The sequence below is a fragment of the Pteropus alecto genome, unplaced genomic scaffold (assembly GCF_000325575.1).
Source record: "Pteropus alecto unplaced genomic scaffold, ASM32557v1 scaffold3, whole genome shotgun sequence".
Taxonomy (NCBI): domain Eukaryota; kingdom Metazoa; phylum Chordata; class Mammalia; order Chiroptera; family Pteropodidae; genus Pteropus; species Pteropus alecto.
Genome location: NW_006442484.1, coordinates 68470639 through 68480296, shown reverse-complemented (window position 1 = coordinate 68480296; position 9658 = coordinate 68470639). Strand labels below are relative to the sequence as shown.

General features: G+C 45.2%; 1 long non-coding RNA gene across 1 annotated transcript in view; it reads right to left on the bottom strand.

Moving 5' to 3' along the window:
- Positions 1–4564: 4564 nt before the first annotated feature.
- Positions 4565–9658, bottom strand: part of LOC112470256 — a 53829-nt gene continuing 48735 nt past the window's right edge. The window contains exon 3 of the long non-coding RNA XR_003042900.1: positions 4565–4876. This is a non-coding gene — a long non-coding RNA (uncharacterized LOC112470256). The remainder of the gene's footprint in view (positions 4877–9658) is intronic.

The window sequence follows — 9658 nt, the reverse complement described above, 5'->3', positions numbered from 1 at the left end:
AACGTGAACATTATTCTCAGGCATCAGCGATGAGAGCAGGTATAGAGTTCTGGGCTTCATTGTTTAAAAAGTCTATAATTTAGGGTCCTTTTATTGTAAGTTACAGATATTAACATGACAGCTCACGAAAGAAAAAAGCAATTAACTGAAGGATATGTAGTAGTCATTTATTAAAAACCAAAGCTGAAGATCAAGTATCAGAAAGTACTAGAATCAGAGAATTTAGGTAGCAGGAAGTAATGGACAGTCTCTGTAGGGAAGTACCAATGTTTTGAGGTGGCTTCAATTTATGTCCTTGTTCTCTTCAAGATTAAAATTCCCACAAGAATCTGGTTGACCCAGCTTGGACCTCATGCTACTCTCTGAGCTGGATAAGGTAAGGATCATTAACTGATAGTCCTTCTAACACTGTTTACAACAAGGAATGAATGCAAAGTGGAGCAGAAGAAGGGTAACTAGGTTCTGAACAGGCTAAATCAGCAGGTGCCCATCACAAACTGAAAGGGCCCAGATTACCCTAGAAAGAGATAACCGATGTCCCAGTCTTACACTGATTCTTGTCATTATTACCAAGTGGCAGGAGAGCCTGCTGTGGACTGAATGTTTGTGACTCCCCATTCAGAAAAAAGTTTATATGTTGAAACCCTGATCCCTAATGTGATGATTTTTCGAGGTAGGGCCTTTGGGAAGTAGAGTTAGAATAGGCCATGAGGGCAGGGATTAATGCTCTAATAACATGAGAATCAGAAATGAGGTCACCTCCCTCCCATCCCCTGACGTGTACGCATCAAGGAAAGGCATGTGAAGACATAACAAGAAGATGGCCATCTGAAAACCAGGAAGAAGGCTCTCAACAGACACTGAATCTCCAAGGCCCTTCATCTTGGACTTCCCAGCGCCTTGGGAGAGTCCTTGGACTCTCCCAGACTGTGGGAAACAAAAGGCTATGGCATTTTTTTTTGTAGCTGCATGAACTGACTATGACAGAGCCTCTTTCTTCTCTTCCCAAAGCAGCCAGATGGTCCATGTTGTGTCTTGTGGCTGGAAGATGAACCACAATTATCTTTCTGCACAGTAAACTGGTCACTAAGAACAACTGGGTTTAGCAGATTCCATCCCAGCTGAGAGGGGAGGCCATGGCAAAGACTCTACCTTCCTAGTCTTTGAAGGTTTTCCTCGAGTGGCTAGAAAAGCCAGAGGGGAAGGTGATGACTCTCCAAAACCTCTGTTTTTCAGGCCCTTTGGTCACAGTCATTCTCCTCAGCTGATCATACAGGCTTCTATCAAGACTTAGCAGGCCTTATGTGTATTATTTATTTGATTAAAAAATTTGTCATTTGCTTTTAAGGAGCCTCTGGGAATGAGCATAATTAAACATAGATTAAAATGTCTGAAAGACTGAAAACCACCATATGATGTAGTGAAATGAATGTAAGAAGCTTAAAGACATCCTCACGTCATCATCCCATCAAAGCATCCCAATTTACAGTGATACCCGAAAAGCCGAGCCTCACAGAAATGATCAAACTGAGATTCCAGCTGTTGAATACAGGCAGCGATTCTAACAATTTGGGATGATTAATTTGGAAAAGAGCTCATCTGCACCATCGGTGGAGACATAACGGGCGTCCGTCAGATTTAAAGGAGGAGAAGGAAAAGAAGAAGGAAGGAGGGAGGAGAGAAGAAGGAGGAAAAGAAGGAGAAGAAGGAGGAAAAGAAGAGGCAGAAGGAGCAGGAGGAGGAGGAGGAGGGGAAGGACCCACTGAGACACCTTCACAAACAGCAGGGATCAGCGGAGGATTTCACACCAACGTCTACACACCAGCTGTGCCAGGAGATGTTGTAGGTGAGTAGGATGGAAAAACTGACTAGTGCAGAGAGATTTTAAACAAATACTCATGCAGAGCGAGACGTTCTATGAAGGAAACACACAGTGCACAGGACAGAGAGTTGCTGGGTGGCGCTACTCAGGGCTAGGTGGTCAGGGGACTTCTCTCTGTCGATGTGCTTTCGAGCTGGGTGAAGAGAAGGAAGCAGCCCTGTGAAGAGGTGGAGAGAGGATCTCCCTGTAGACAGGAAATGAGGCAGGACCTTGGCCAGGTTATCCCTTTTGGAGCCTCTAGGTGAAGGGAGCAGGACATAGGGGAGGGGAGGCAGGCAGTGACTGACACTAAGGACAAGAAGTCATTCAGCACCCTTTCTGGAGGGCTGCTTTTAGGTACCTCTATTAGTCAGGTGTTTTGGGCTGTAAATAATGGAAAACCTAGTAATGGGAGCTTAATAATATAAATTTTAAAGTTTTTTTTTTTATTTTTTTATCTCACAATAAATCTGAAAGTTGGCAGTTCAAGGGGTTGGTGTAGCAGCTCAATGACATCATCAAGTTCCTAGGACTTTTCTTTCCACGTTTTTATCCTTATCATGTCAGAGGCAAAATCCCTGTTGGTTGCAAGGTAGATGCCACAGCTCTGAGCTCTGTGTCCTCATGCAGCAGGAGACCAAGCAGGAAAGAGGATGCAACCAAAAAAACATTTTCCTTGGGAAGGGTCTCTCCTTTCATCTGAGAGGAAAGTCTTCCCCCAGCATCTGCCAGCAGATTGCCTCTTACACACCTTAAACGGGACTGACTAGATGTAAATACCCCAGACTAGGAGGGACTGGAGGGGATTAGCTGCGGCTTGGGCCTGTCTGCCCAGCCCAGCAGCCGTCTACGAGGTGATACTTGCAATGTGCTTGCCCAGCCTCTCTTAGGAGAGGAAACCCATGGAATAACTGAAATTGGATGTTCCAGAGGAGCCTGTCGTTTCAGGCCTATGTGGAGGCGCTAGGCCACAGCAGTCTTGGCAGGGGTTTGGTGGCATGGGAAGAAAGGGCCGCTGGAGTGCCAGTGAGGATGCAGCAGGCCAGATTGTCCTTAGAGTATAAGATGGAGAAGATGAGAGAGATTAAGCATGAAAGGATGATGTTAGCAGGGTAGAGGTGCAGCGTCTGAGCCGGAGGTAATGGTGCAGCTTCTGGGTAGGCCCTGTGGGTGCATGTCCTAGCCATGCACTGCCCTGTACCTCATCATCTATAAAATGGGGCGATCATAGTACCTGTCTCACAGGGTCTCAGTCCAAATAGGCATTTAGTACATAAAGGCACACAGAACAATCCTGGCATACGGCAATTCTCAGTCCAAATAGGCATTTAGTACATAAAGGCACAAAGAACATATGGCAATGGCAATCGAGTCACAAAAGCTGGCTGTGATTTTACTGTTATTCTCTGCCACGCACCTCTTCCAGAGTCAGATTATCCTTCATTCATTTTTAGATCTTTCATTTGTTTTCAGATCACCAAAGTTCGTCCCATGTGCTACCTCACTGGCTCCTAGGTCACACCGCTCTCCTATTATAGCACCTTGCGCCTGAAGACTATTTTGGTGATGCCGGACCCATGCACGGTACTTTGAGCCTTTGTGGGAGGCCGCCCTGTACTCCTCTCACGGATTAGCTCACCGAGGGAGAGTTCTCTGGGAGCGTGGATGAGAGCAGTTTTGGATGGCGCCTCCATTAGACCCAGTCAGTGCAGCAGCAGCTTCTTCGATGCTCGAGGGGTCAGGAGTGTTCTTGGCATTGCCTCAGTTGCTTCTCACTGTGCCTGGGAGGTTGGGCTGGTGGGGGAGGAGGGTGGCGAGGAGAGGTGTGAATGGAGAAGCGTGACCTTTGGATTTCTTTCCTTCCCCACAGGAGTGTTTACTCCCTCCAGAATCTGGGCATCTGTGGGAGAGCTGAACTCTGTTTTATGAGAGGACTTTTTTTTTTCTTCCTTTTTTTTCTTTTCCCATCAACACTTGTCAGGGATTCAAAGCAAAAAGCCTGGCAAAGGCCTGGGCTTCTGCACCAGCTCAGGCAAAAGATGGGTCTAAACAGGGAACAGAGCGAGGCATTGTTCCAACACTGCGGAGTGGGAAAAGTAGGTCAGGGAAGAAAATGCAGGTTTGACAGAACTGGGAATTGAACTTGTCACCTCAGAGCCCATTGGTGTAGAAAGTGAACAGCCAGCAAGGGACCGGGGAGTAACTGAAGTCTGCTGCCTGGGTAGGGGCAGACACACGCTGTGAAAAGCCGCCTGTGTGATGCTCATTGCCTCCTTGTAGGGCCAAGCACTGCTGTCTTCCCCCTTCCCCCACACGCAACCCTTACCCTGGGAAACTAAACCAAGTGATGATTCTAGCCGGCCAGAGCAGCTGAGACTCTCTCTAGAGAGAATGCCAGGCGGTAGCTTCCCAGCCACCAGCTGCATTTGCAGGACTGGGAATTGAGACAAACTCCCCCTCTCAGAGACGAGCCTCTAATTACAATCAACATCACCTTCTAGGAAACTTCTTGGGTGGATGGCTACCAGGATAGAAAAGCTTTGTCCTCACCACCCCCCTGGTTAGTCCTGTAGCCAGGGGTTCAGCTGTAGCCTGGGAAGAGAAAAAAATACCTCTTTCAACTTGCCCAAATCTTGGTAATTCTCCAACTTTCTCCCAGAGTCAAGGCACTGAGTTATTTTGGATGAAGCGTTCTTTCTCACTCTTAGTTCGTTTCATTTTGGAAACGTCTCCAATTTCTTGCTCCGGACACTCTTTTTGCCTAACATACACCTCCTTCTCCTTCCAGGTCTCAAAAGTCTTTCGGTAGCAATAAGAGTGACTTCAGACTGGTGGATTCAGACCCGCCTGTCGCAGCATTGGCACCAAGAAATTCAGGTTCACTGGCTGCTCCTCCACTGAACACTTTCAACATGCGCTTGGATCTGAAGAAACTTGTAGCTTAAGACCGAAATCCTCTATGCCTACCGCTCATTCCTGGGCTTGCTTCTATAAATAATGGCGTATTTTCCCTCTCTGTGAAATGAGAATAGCACAACTTGTTTAAAATGGAAAGACTATTAGACTGGATCCAAAGACTCAAATTCCAGTCCCGCCAGCTATTTATCTAGTGACTTTAGGTCATTTACTTAAATTCATCACCTTTATATTCCTCAGCTATGAAATGGGGGTAATATCGCTTAGAGCAGAGTTGTAAAGTTTCAACCTAATATAAATGAGGTTCTCATGCGAAAGCACCTTTCCCAGGCCTGGCACCGAGAGGAAGCCTCATCCAGCGTTTGCTTCCTTCTGTCCTCATTTTTAATAATACTGAAAGAATTTTTGGAGGAAACGTTTGGAGTTAGATATACTTAAGACTGCTTTAAAAAAAAAATAGAGTAGAACAGAGAATAGAATGCGCCTTGACATCTAGTCCTGCACTGTCCGATACAATAACATTAGCCACATGCAATTATTAAAATTAATTAAAATAAAATAAAATATCAATTAAATTATAAGTAAATTAAAATAAAATATGAATTAAAATAAAATTTAAAAACCGCAACTCCTCAATCGCAACAGATATATAATTCAGCTGTTCGATGGACAGATGTAGCTAGTGGCTCTCATCTTGGACAATGCAGATAAGAAACATTTCCATCATTGCAAAAATTTCTGTTAGACAGTGTTGACAGAATTCTTATACAAATTACTTTACCAAACTTAAGAACACGTTTCTAAAGGCAACACTCAAATTTTCTTTTGCCTTGGAGTGTATCATCTTCTTTCAGTGACTTTGCCTTTAATACACAAAATATTTATTTCAAATCATGACCAAAAAAGAAAAATGACATATTTTGTACACAGGCGTGCTCACATCCTCCTTCTAGCCCTACACAGATGCACATGTGTTTCCTGACTGGTTTCCACTCTTCCTGCCAAGCTCATCAGGAAGAAAGGCCTGTGAGTACAACTTAGGTGAAAATTGAGCTTTCGTAGACCTCACTGTCCTGTGTGGCTTTGTGCCTGGGATATGAGAGAGAAAACAGCACCACACTGTAATTGTGCTATGGGTTGGACGAGGTGACTTTAAAGCAGATAGGAGTGTTTGCTTCTGCCTGCCTTCCAAGAGCTGAGTAAGATGACGATTTTTTTTTTTTTTTGGTGGGATGAAGCAGGTTTTTGTTGCTGTTTGGTGGTGGTGAGTAGGAAGGGTGGAAAAAAAGAATCTTTAAAGAAAAATAAGTGTTGGGAAACTAGAAAGAGGGACATTTTCTAAATCCGAAATTGCTTTAGCCTCTGGCTGTCAGTATTAATGGAAGGACATTTGGTGGTCATTTTCCATGGGTGTGGCTGATGCCCCAAGGACCGGTCGCTGTAGGTTTCCATAGGACACCCCTTCCCGCAGGGCAATGAGCACAAGCTTATCCAACTGCTCTCACTTTCTGTGATCCAAATAGAGCGGAAGAAGTTTCCTAGAGGGATTAAGATGCACACCTGAATGACTCCAGCCAACTCCGGCCTGGAGAGAAGCAGAAGTCCAGGTGATGGGGGCAGGAAAGCATGAAATAAGCCAAGGTTAATTTAGCATGTGAGGAAAGTTTGAATTATTTATTTTTTGACCCTGTACGAGGTAACTTTTTACTGCATCCTGTTACAGCCTCTTTTCGGGCAGTAGAGTCACATGGGTCTCTCAACCATCTTTTTAAAACGTGCCTTGTCCTCTAGTTTTAAACAAAGTGATTGCTAACATGGGGCTCTTGTGCCAGTAGCAGTCTGGAAGGTGTCTTTTAGGAGAAAGGAAATGTGGCCCAGCTAAGAGGAAGGAGACAGCAGCCACTTAGCACTTCATTCCCATTTGGGCTGTGTGATTGGGAAGGAGAAGAGAGATTAAAAGCAAGAAGTGAGAAAAGCATCTCAGGATTTGGAAGAGGGAGGGGAGGAGGAGGAAGTTTCATAGAAGATGTGTGATTCAGTTTCATTAAGTCATGGGAGCGCTTTCTTTTGTCTTTAAATGACATTTCCAATTAGAATTCATCTGAATCAGAAGAAGAATCTAGACAAAGCTATATTGACTTATGTAAGCAGGAACATCATGGAAAGAGGCTAGAGCCCATTCACAGAAATCAGAAGAACTGTGGGCCGTGGTCAGGATGTTCTTCCATGTTGGGGGCTATTTCTCACATTTCCCTGCACTGTGAAGTGAGTGTCACAGAATATGCCAAGCAGTTTCTGGATCTCTGAGGCTGCTTTGGCTGGCATTTTATTTAGCTTGTGACATTTCTGACTGTTCATATTCTGCTGGGCCTCAATACTGCCCAAACTTGCAGTTGTCACTGAATTTCAAATATGTTCAGATACCCCTTTGTTCTAATTGCCACCTCATGGCCGCCATTCCTGAAATAGCTGAGTGTGTGTATTCCAGAGCTGCCTCCTTGCATCTGTGAAGATGGCAGCTTCTCACAGAGCTGTGGGTACGTTTGTATGAGGCCCCCATCCATGCAAGGCTAGAGGAGAACCTTTCAGGAGCAGGAACTGAGAAGCGTCCGCATGCAGACTGTGATTAGGAGCTCCAGAATGTAACTTTTTATTTCTCGTTGAACTTAACTTAGCAGCCATTTAAACTCGAATGCCTACAGGGGTCCAAGGAGATGTAAATGGGTCAAGTAAATGAGTGGAGTGGGTTGGGAATAAGGTAATGGGGAGTGGTGAGGGCTGGGGCAAACTGGAGAACATATGGCTGCTATAAGAAGAAGGCCGGCACTCAGCTCCAGAAGACTGGTGTCCTGCGAGAACGCTGGCCCAGCATTGCCAGATGTGCTGGGGGTTTTTTTGTGAGATCTCTTGATTATTCAGTACTGACCCAGAACAAACGGGCTGGCCAAGCAAAAACAGCCATGAGCCAGGTCCACTAGTTTGCAAAGCATGATTTGGAATCACCTATGACAAGGCTGCTTCTAGTACACTGATTTGCGAAAGTAATTAGTTTCATAGCTCCCATGATCCTGAAATCCCCCTAAATGGCATTAGTATCGAAAAAGGCCAAAGGGGCAAGCTCCCCACTCCTTTCATGTACAGCCATTTTGCTAAGTGGCTCTTACCAGCCGTCGGCCGTAGAGCTCCTCAGCCTCTTCCAAGCATGGCCTGGTCCTTCTTGGGGATTGGAAATTGTGCTCTCACTCATCTTCCAGCTAATTGCTTTAATGCATCCTGAATGTATCTAGGCTGCCGCCCCTAACCACTGGGTCATCATTTATTCACAGGCCTGAAGTCCCTTAAGCAGCCTCCTGCTGGCCCTCACGCTGCAGGGGGTTAATGTAGTCTGGTTAGTGAGTCAAAAAGAAAGATGACATCATTTTCATGTCAGGAATGAGGATGTGTGTTTGTGTACGTAAAGGTTATGGAGTGCAAAGACAGGAAAACCGAGACCACTTCTCTTATAAGGTGGCACAGTGTGTGTTGTCCCCTCCCCCCTGCCTTCGCTTTCAATCCAATCTGGCTTCTCCCAAGTGAGTTATTAATATGGGACACAACCTGGCTTCCTCCCTTCTGTCTCCTCATATAAATCCAACTAATTAATTTACTTTAACAAGAGGAATTTTTTTCTATCTCTTTTAATCTTTGTCGTTTAGCTTAGATTCTCTTAATTCAAACCCAAGACATTTTCACAGTCACATGTAGAACCTTATCTGTGAGGCCAGGGGTATGGAGACCTCTGATTGTGCATCATCAGCTCCATCGTCATAAACTGGAGGAAAAGGAATCTTAAGGGGCTATCAAATGAGAAGACAGGTTAGAGGGCAGGTAAGAGCTGGAATTCACACTCTGTCTGGTCCAATTAATGAAAGGAAAATGGAAAATCCCTGCTGGAAATTGGACATTCTGAAGAGATTTACAAATGCTTTTTAGAAAGCTCCACACTACGTGAGTTCATACAATCCCACAGAATGGTGGCATAAGAAGGCCTACTCTTAAACAATTACTTATTTAAATCTCTGCCTCCTTTCTGTGTATGAATGGAAAACCCCGCGAAAATATGCCATTTATTGCCAGTTTAGAAAATCCGCCCCGCCTGCCTCCAGAAGCTGAGGCATTCAGGCTGTGCTGGTTTCAGTGTTGCTCAGTTTTCTGTAATACAGTGCTATAGAACAAGGTTGATCTTGCAGGCAAAATTCAGGTCAGATGACAAAGGTGAGGTCTGAGCAAACCAAGGTCATTTGAAGACCTGTTCTCATCAGCAGCAGGACGGTGTAGGGCTGATTTTGAATGTGAATGAGGGCTGGTGGAATTTCCCAGATCATTCCTTAGAACTCCTTTAATTCTTTCCTATTAGTACCTCGACGAATTTTCTTGCTTGGTGGAAAGTGTCAATGCTTGCCTTTCAAAAGCCGGAAGGAAAAAAAAAAAAGTGCCTCGCTGCTCGTTTGCACACTTGCGAGGAAAGAGGAGTCAGGAACGGCTAATGAATGTACCAGCTGTGTATGGAAAATCAGCCAAGCTCCGGCTGAGATCCTTATTCTAGGCTGCCTGTGAGAAACAGGAGCACGGCTTCTACCACGACTTGAATAAAGAGCCAGGGGAACAAAGGTGAGGCTATCCTGGGACTTTAGTTAGACAAGAACCCCGCCTCGAGGCAAAGCAGCCATAATTCCGATGTTACCTCCAGATAGTCTGGTAGTACCTCAGACTACATGCAACCCCCGTCCCCCTGTCCCCCAAAGACCACCACCACCACCACCGGCCCTTTTAGGACCTGAGAATTTTTAAACTCCACTTTCCAGGATTTGAGGACTGAAAAGCTGGGTTACTTTCTTTAGG